The following is an 8,515-nucleotide window of genomic DNA, read 5'->3' on the forward strand; positions in this document are numbered from 1 at the left end:
CCATTTTTAGTCCCTGTAATTTCCTTGTTCTGAAGTCTACTTCGTCTGAAATTAATATAACAGCTTTAGTTCTTTTTTTAAAATTAGAGTTTAAATTGATATCTTTTCTATCAATTTTAACCAATTTATGCCTTTATTTTTAAAGTGAATTTCTTGTAGACAGCCTAAAGTTGGGTCTTGCTTTTTCATCTCATTTGAAAAATCTCTATTTTAATTAATATTAATGGATTGTTTATATTTAATATCGATAAAAGTAAGTTAAAATACCATCTTCATAGTTGTTTCCTAATTTTCCTAATTTTTTCCATCCTTTGTTTCTTTCCCTGTTCTACCATTTTTGGTTAATTTCCATATTTTTGTGTAGATTCTTGTTTCTCTCAGGTATTATGATACATCTGAAGATCCATTTTTTTCACTGAAAATCCACTGGCAATTAATTCTGTTAGTTTTTATCTGTCCGAAAGAGTCTTCATTTCTCCTTCAGTCTTGAAGGCTATTTCAGTAAGCTGCCAATGAACACTCTGATACAGGAGTGAGAAAAGGCACAAGAACAAATGTCAGTTTTCTGCTATGTCACAAAAATGTTGGTTAGAAAACAATAATTACGTGTATTTAACGTAATTAATTTAATGATCAGTAATTATTGTCTCAGCAAATTAAAATGATTGGATTAATGAGGATTAGGGAGCTATCTTTATGCAAATAAGCTCATATAAACATAAAGCCACATCCCTTATGCTTACAATCTTGGAGCAAAGGCAGCAGTGATGGGTAGGAGCAATGTCGAACAAGGACTCATGCTTATTCTTGAGAGACTTGTTCATGGTCTACTTGGTTTTATGATATTTTTATTGAACTAAAACAGAATTCCTTGGTTTCTGCCTCTGGCCAGACAACCAATGATGGGAACCAAAAGGTGCCAACATCCATGGCCAGTTACATTCATCAGAAAATTAAATACTTGCCCTGGACTTAAGAGTGGGAAACCAGAATTGCTACTACTTATTATCCTACTAATTCATCTAAAAGTAAGCATTTTCTTTTCCTTTTGAGAGACAGATGTTGATTCATCATTTTCCATGTGTGAAGTTTAAGGAAAGTTGGTTGGAATAAGGTCCATTATCTTGTCTTAAATTAATCTAGCTAATTAAGACAAATGGAGAAAACATTCAAAGAATTCTAAAACCCATGTTTACCTACTTACCAAGTTCAAATACAAAGAAATAACTTTTAATTCCTCCACGAGCAGTGAGAATTAGATCAGACTTTACATTCTTCTACATGTTTTTTTTTTAGATTTTTATATCTGATTATTAGTTTACTCATAAGTAATATACTGCGATTTTTTTTTTAACGCCTACAGCGCATGGTCTTCCTAAGTGGTCTCCCATCCAAGTACTAACCAGGCCTGACCCTGCTTAGTTTCCAAGATCAGACAAGATCGGGCACATTCAGGGTGGCATGGCCGTAGACATACTCTGATTTTTAAAAGTTAAGTACTTGCTAATTGGTGCTGGAAAGACAGTAGCTTATTGTGATACATAACATATGATGAAATAATTAAGTTAAAAAGAGAAGAAAAACAAGAGCAGGACAGCATGAATGTGTGTGTGATTTTATGTTTTTAAAGAAAACTAGAAAGATGTAATTCAACTGACTTCTTAGTAACCCTAAAGCCTCTCGATATACATAGCAATATAGATCAATATTCTTTTGGGAATGGATTCATATTTACATGATTCTACAGAATATAGAATCATACCTGTGTCACATTTCTTGTTATTATTTTGCTACAGTCATCTCTTCCAAGTTCCTGTCCTCCAGTTTGCTTTCCTGGTGATTGACAGTCTTTGCCACATCTCTCTTCCCTAATACCTCGAGTTCCTCTCTCTGCCTTTGGCCCCTGCTGTTCTGCTGACGAGGCAGAAAACCTGGTTGAATCCTCTTTCTTAGTTCAAAGAAATACAAACAAAGCCAGATGTTGTAACTGTGAACTTTCCATTTAGAAACACTTTGTCAATTTTTGTGAAATCACTTTCTGCCAAGTCTGTCATATGACTTTATAAGGAAAAACAAAAGAAGAAAAATTAAAAATGCAAATCACACACTTGAATAATTGAAGCCAGGCTTAAAGAGATGAAATAAAGTAATACTAATGAGACAACCACAATAATAATGTAATGTATTTGCTTCTCCAGTTAATACCTGAGGAAACTGCAGCTTACAGCATGTAAGTAAATTGTCCTCATTTATGCATTTAAAAATGCAGAACAAACATTTGATTTCATTAATAACATCAATCTTAGGCCCTTCTACAAACCATGCTTTGGTCAGTGCTAGAGTGTGATGGCAGCTTTCCCAAATTATGAAAGATCTGATGTATATTGGCCATCTAGTTGACAGATATCTGGGGAAAAAATCTGGGGAAACGTTATAAATTTCTTACTGTATGAAATATATATCAAACCTCCTCGGTTCATATATTTCCACATGCCTGCGGAAAAGTTTACATAAAAGAGTAAATACTTGCCAGTTTTGGCTCATGGATTTTCACTGGTGAATTGTGCTAAACATTCAATAAAAAAATTAATCCCAATCCTACTGAAACTCTTCAAGAAAGTAGAAGAGGAAGAAAAGTTGCCAAATTATTTTTGGAAGTCAGAATAACCCCGATATCAAAATCTGTCAAGAATTACAAAGAAATTATAGGCTATACATGTGAAATTTCTCAAGAAAATATAAGCAAAACAAATCCAGCAATATATAAAGCAGGATGATACATCATGATACCAAGAATACTAGATTACATTAATATTAGAAAATAAATCAGTTCACTCAGTTGATAGAATAAAAGGGAAATTTATATGGACATAAAATAGAAAAAAAAATACTTCAGACTTTATCTCACACCAAACACACAATTCAGTTTCTATCTTATCAATTACATTGTGATTGTTTTCATGTTTTATTTTTTAATGTCATAGAACACACATTATATTTTATTTGCTTATATAGTCATATTTAAAACAAATATAAATTGTAAGAAACATATTATTCAACCATATAGGTACCATTTCCAGTGATTTTTGTTCTTTTGGGAATGGATTCATATTTACATCTGGTATTGTTTTTCTTCTGCCCAAAGGACTCCTTTTAAACTTTCCTGTAGTGCAGGTCTGCTAGTGATGAATTCTTTCAGCTTTTCTAAATCTGAAGAACTTTGCGTTTTCATTTTTGAAATATATCATTTTTCTGGATGTAGAATTATATGTTGAGAATTTTTTTCTTTCATTACCTTAAAGGTTTTTACAACACCGTGTTCTCATATGCAGTTTCCAATGAGAAATCTGATAGTCTTATATTCTATAAATTATAACATTCCTTTTTTCTCTGCCTGCTTTTAAAATATTCTCTTTATCTAGTTTTGAGAAATTCCATTACAGTGTATCTTGGTGTAGTTTCCTTAAACTTTTTTTATTTTTTCTTAAGTTTATGGGGTGACATAGGTTAATGAAATTATATGTTTCAAGTGTACTATTCGATAATACATCATCTGTATATTGCATTGCGTGCTCACCACCCAAAGTTAAACTTCCTTCTGTCACCATATATTTGACCCCCTTTACCCTTATCTACCTCCCTCCCCAGGCGTTTAAGATGTTTGGATCTGAGAGGTTTTAGTTTGCATCATATTGAAATGTTTTGACCAGTATTTCCTCAAAAAAATTTTTTTTTGACTTTCCCTTTTTTCCTCTCTGCAGCCTTGAAATACTCTAAAGTCAGTGAGCTGGGTACTAATAAAATTCACACCTCATTCGTTTCCTGTCTCTTAGGGATTAATGTCATTCATCGCTTGAAGTCTATTGTCTTAAAAACAACTTTTTCATATTTTTTTGTCGGGATTTGTTGTTTTTGGGGGCAGATGGGTAAACTTAGATCTTGTTATTACATCTTTGCTGGAAGCAGAATCCCAAAGTTTCAAGACATTTTTGAGGAAAAAAAAATTAAGATTAAATTAACACATGCATTTCAAAGCATTTTTTGAAATACAATTTATTTTACATATGCTCTATAAAGAAAACTAATGTAGTTTTTTTGCTTTTTAATAAGAACTGCATTAATTGCCATTAATTGCAATCAATTTTCCTCATTAGATTAAAATATATTTTCACAGAATCTCTCAAGTATCTCCACCTCGTCTACATCGTCACCTTCCAAATATGATTATCCTAATTTTTATATGCTCGTTGAAACTGCTTGAATAAGTCTCTATACTTGTTATTTCTATTTCTTTCTCACCTTTTTCTAATTTTTTTTTTACTTGAAATAATCTTTAAACTTACTACAAAGTCACAGGTATTATACAAGAATCTTTTTCTCTGAACCATTTGACAGTAAGTTGCTGATATGATATACTGTCCCCTCCAAATACTTTAATGTGAATTTCCTACAAACAAGGACGTTCTCCTGCATAACTACAGTACAACCAAGAAAGTCAATAAATCTGCTGTGGTATACTCCTTTTAATCCTCAGATCCCATCCAAGGTCTGCCTGTGCTGCCAGATGCTCTTTATCGCAAAGACGTCTATTTCAGAATCCCAAGCACTGCTGAGTGTCCGCATCTCTAGTTCTGTTCTTCAGTCTGGATCAGTTGTTCAGTCTTTCTTTGAGTTTTATAACCTGGACACGTGTGAATGTATAGATCCATTATTTTATAGAATGTTCCTCAACTTGTATGTGTCTGATGGCCCTCACAATTTGTTTCAAGTTACGCTTCTTTGATTATGAAAATAATACTGTTTTTATCATTGTATTTCATCAAGTAGCCCATGATTTTCATTTGGTCCCTTACTGGTTACATTAGCTAATCATTTGTTGGATTTCTCAGTTGTCAGACTTCTTGCTTGATTTATCTGTCAATAAACATTTTGTGTGAAACTGCACTGAAACCATGTATATATATATATCTGGTAACATAAACTTTTCATCTATTGAATCCAATATGTTCAAATTGACCCATGGTTTCCTACTTTTAAAAAACTAATTAGTGTATTACTATCATTATTTATTTTTAAGCTCTAGTTGTCCAAGTTCGGCCAGGGAGAGTTTATTCAGGTTTGCTTCTGTGTCCTTATTTACATCTTTCCTTCCTTCTTTGAGTATATATTTTCTAATGCAAGATGTCTCAGGCTCACCTTGTTTTCTGCCTTCTTCAGTCCTGGAATCAGCCATTTCTTCAAGGAGCCTTGCTTTCTTTTTAGTAGAAAATAATGCATAAAAACCAAGACCCAGGTGCCGGGTTCACTGACTGCCATAGGGGTGTCCCTGCCCACGCCCTCTGAGCTGGCAAACAGGCCAGGCATGTGCTCTCCTTGGGGACTTGGAACTTGTGTCATTGCTCCTTTTGTCTGGAATATCATTCTGCCAGACATTTGCATAGCTAACCTTCTCACTGCCTTTCTAACAGTAGTCAAATGTCACCTTGTCGATGGGGCAACTCTAGTCATCCCTCTTAAAATTTTAATCTGTACATAAACGGTTTGACCATTAGTGCTTTCCATCCATCTTTCTTTGTTCACCTTTCATAAAAATATTTTCAGTGGCATTCTTCTCATTCTAACAGCGTATAATTTACTGGTGTTCATGTTTTTGAAAATATAATACACGTATTGAAAATCTGTACCTTGTAAAGAGATGTATAGGTTTCTACATCATTTAGCCACTGCCTAAATTCCAGGACAATTTCTTACTACCTCCTTCTCATTTCTTACTTCCTGACGATATTGCATAATATATAATTTTTCTAACTTCACATACCACATGGTGTTTCCATCTTATTTACCTTTACAGTTTTGCTCCAACTTTCTCCATGGATTCTCTTCTTAGATTTTTTTTTTCCCCCAAATGGGTTAATCAACATAAATTAGTCTACATAAATTAGTCATTTGGCACAAATTTATTACTCTGCACACATTTTGAATCTTAGCTGTTCCTCCATTTTTGCTCATGAAATGCTGTTTTCTAGTTATATGGTCAAATGTCTATTGCTTTAATAAAACTACATTAACTATTCATGAAGTAATTTTTCTTTTTTAAAAAATTTATACTAGCTTTTTATGTGGGAAGCAGCACCAGGAACAAATATAGCTCAACGTTCAGCTTTAATTCAATCTTATTTTTACTTGTTAAATTTTTTGGAGATCATAATCTTTTGAAGCTTTGAACCAGTTTTATTTTTTTTTAAAAAATGTGTACTTCTGTAATGACCTATGTGTTATGGACATGAACATCTTTGTAAGTGAATGTATTCTGGGGCGTGTACTCTTGCTCTGCCAGTTAGTTATGAATATTTCATTGCCCATTGACTGAGTTTTGTCTTTTTGATACAAAAGTAATCAATGCTAGAAAATATAACCTAACGTATTAAATTAATGATATTCCTAGATGTATAATAAAAAATTAAGGAATTTATCTTTAAGGTTCATCAGCCAAAGATAAGATTCACTCATTCGCTCATCATTTAGCTCCTTCTATGCACCAGACACAGTTCCAGTCTGTTAATGTCAGAAAATAAATAAGTCTAGCATTCCTGTTACTTACAGTATATTCTAGAATATAGAGGACAAAGTCATTAAATCTTTATGAATGAAAAAATAAAACAATTTAATGCAGAAGCACTTCAAAGTATCAGAGCAGATTATGTGAAAGGGGTTTGTAAAGTGATTCAAATTAGTTTCACCCATGACTTTGATGCTCTATTTCAGTTTTCCTTTTATAAAATGATGCATGTAATTGGGCATAAAGGTAGTTGTACCATTATACTCTTATATCCTTACAATTTCCTTGTCAAGCATAGTTTAGCTAGAAGAGATAGGGAATAATTTTTATTTTCTGTTGTCCTTACCTGGGGAGGGCCCATCTACTTTATGAAAGTGAAACAGGACTATTTCTCACGTGCGTTTGTATGGACATTTCACATTGCCACCTTGAATCATCCAGAGGCAGATACAATTTCCATTACCTCACAGTTTTGCTTATAATTTATGAAGCGGACAGGATTTTGTTTGATGTCCCTAAGCTTCACTGAACTTGTAGGTTTGAGGGTAACATTTATTTTGACTGGAAAGCTGAATAAACACAATTTTACAGTTTTAACGGGAAACATTTATCAAATACATTGAGTTAAAATAGTGAGTCATTCAATGGAATATTTATGTGTTTACTTCTTTCTTTTAATGTTAACTGTGTCAATAACATTTCAGGATATGGATTAGGCTACAGACACTAGACTACACAGAACAAAATGTGATTATCCATCGATTCTAAGATGTGCACATTTGTTTAAATCTGTGCTATTTAGAAGTATGTTTGTGTGTCTAATCACCATTGAGGTTGTCTGGTGGATTTGATTTTGCTCTATCTTCTTGAATATTGTAGTTTATATTTTGACCAAATAGGTCAAAGAAATAACTTGAGAGATTATATAATTTAGGAAATACTTTGTAAGCACTTGATTGTTCTTGAGTTAAAATAAAATTTTAATGTGTTTTCAGGGAATGTTTTTGTCTTCAGAACTATTTTAAACTCCTTAATTTACAGCTTTCAAAACTCGTACCATTCAGATAAAAGGTATGTCCTCTCTAATAATATGATGTTAAAAAGATTGCAAATATATTTCAACCAACTCTTTATTTCTTTTTAATTTTTTAAATTCTTTTTAATTTTATTTTTTTAAAATTAAAAAGAAATAAAGAGTTGTATTAGATTGTATTAAATTGATTGGAGTGAAATTGGTTAATAAAATCATAGATTTCAAGTATATAATTCAGTAATACATTGTATTTATATTGCATTGTGCGTTCACCACCCAAAGTCAAATTTTCTTTTGTCACCATGTATTTGACCCCCTTTACCCATATCTACTTCCAGCCTCCCCCGTTCCTTCTAGTAACCACTAAACTGTTGTCCTTGTCCGTGAGTCTGTTTGTTCGTTTGTTGCTTTCAGTTTTATATCTCACATATGAGTGAAATCATATGGTTCTCAAACTTTTCTATATGACTTATCTTAGCATGATGATCTCAAGATCCATCCATGTTGTCGAAAATGGCAGGATTTCATTTCTTCTTATGGCTTAGTAATATTCCATTGTATGTATGTACCACAGCTTCTTTATCCAGTCATCTATCGTAGGACACTTTGGTTGCTTCTATGCCCTGGCCACTGTGAATAATGCTGCTATGAACATTGGTGTGCAAGTATCTTTTCGGATATGAGTTTTCAAGTCTTTGGGATAAATACCCAGTAGCGGGATTGCTGGATCATATGGTAGATCAATTCTTAGTTGTTTGAGGAACCTCCATACTGGTTTCCATAGTGGCTGTACCAATTTGCCGTCTCACCAGCAGTGAGTGTATGAGGGTTTCTATTTCTCCGCATCCTCTCTAATACTTGTTATTACTTTTCTTGTTGATAGTAGCTATTCTGACCAGTGTGAAATGGTATCTCATTGTGGT

The 8,515-nt window shown here is 33.0% G+C and overlaps 1 pseudogene; it reads right to left on the bottom strand.

The window, feature by feature from the left end:
• Positions 1-1,354: 1,354 nt before the first annotated feature.
• On the bottom strand, positions 1,355-1,473 carry LOC120601566 (uncharacterized; annotated as a pseudogene).
• Positions 1,474-8,515: the final 7,042 nt, after the last annotated feature.

This window comes from Pteropus medius, unplaced genomic scaffold (genome assembly GCF_902729225.1).
Source record: "Pteropus medius unplaced genomic scaffold, Ma_sr-lr_union100, whole genome shotgun sequence".
Classification (NCBI taxonomy): Eukaryota; Metazoa; Chordata; class Mammalia; order Chiroptera; family Pteropodidae; genus Pteropus; species Pteropus medius.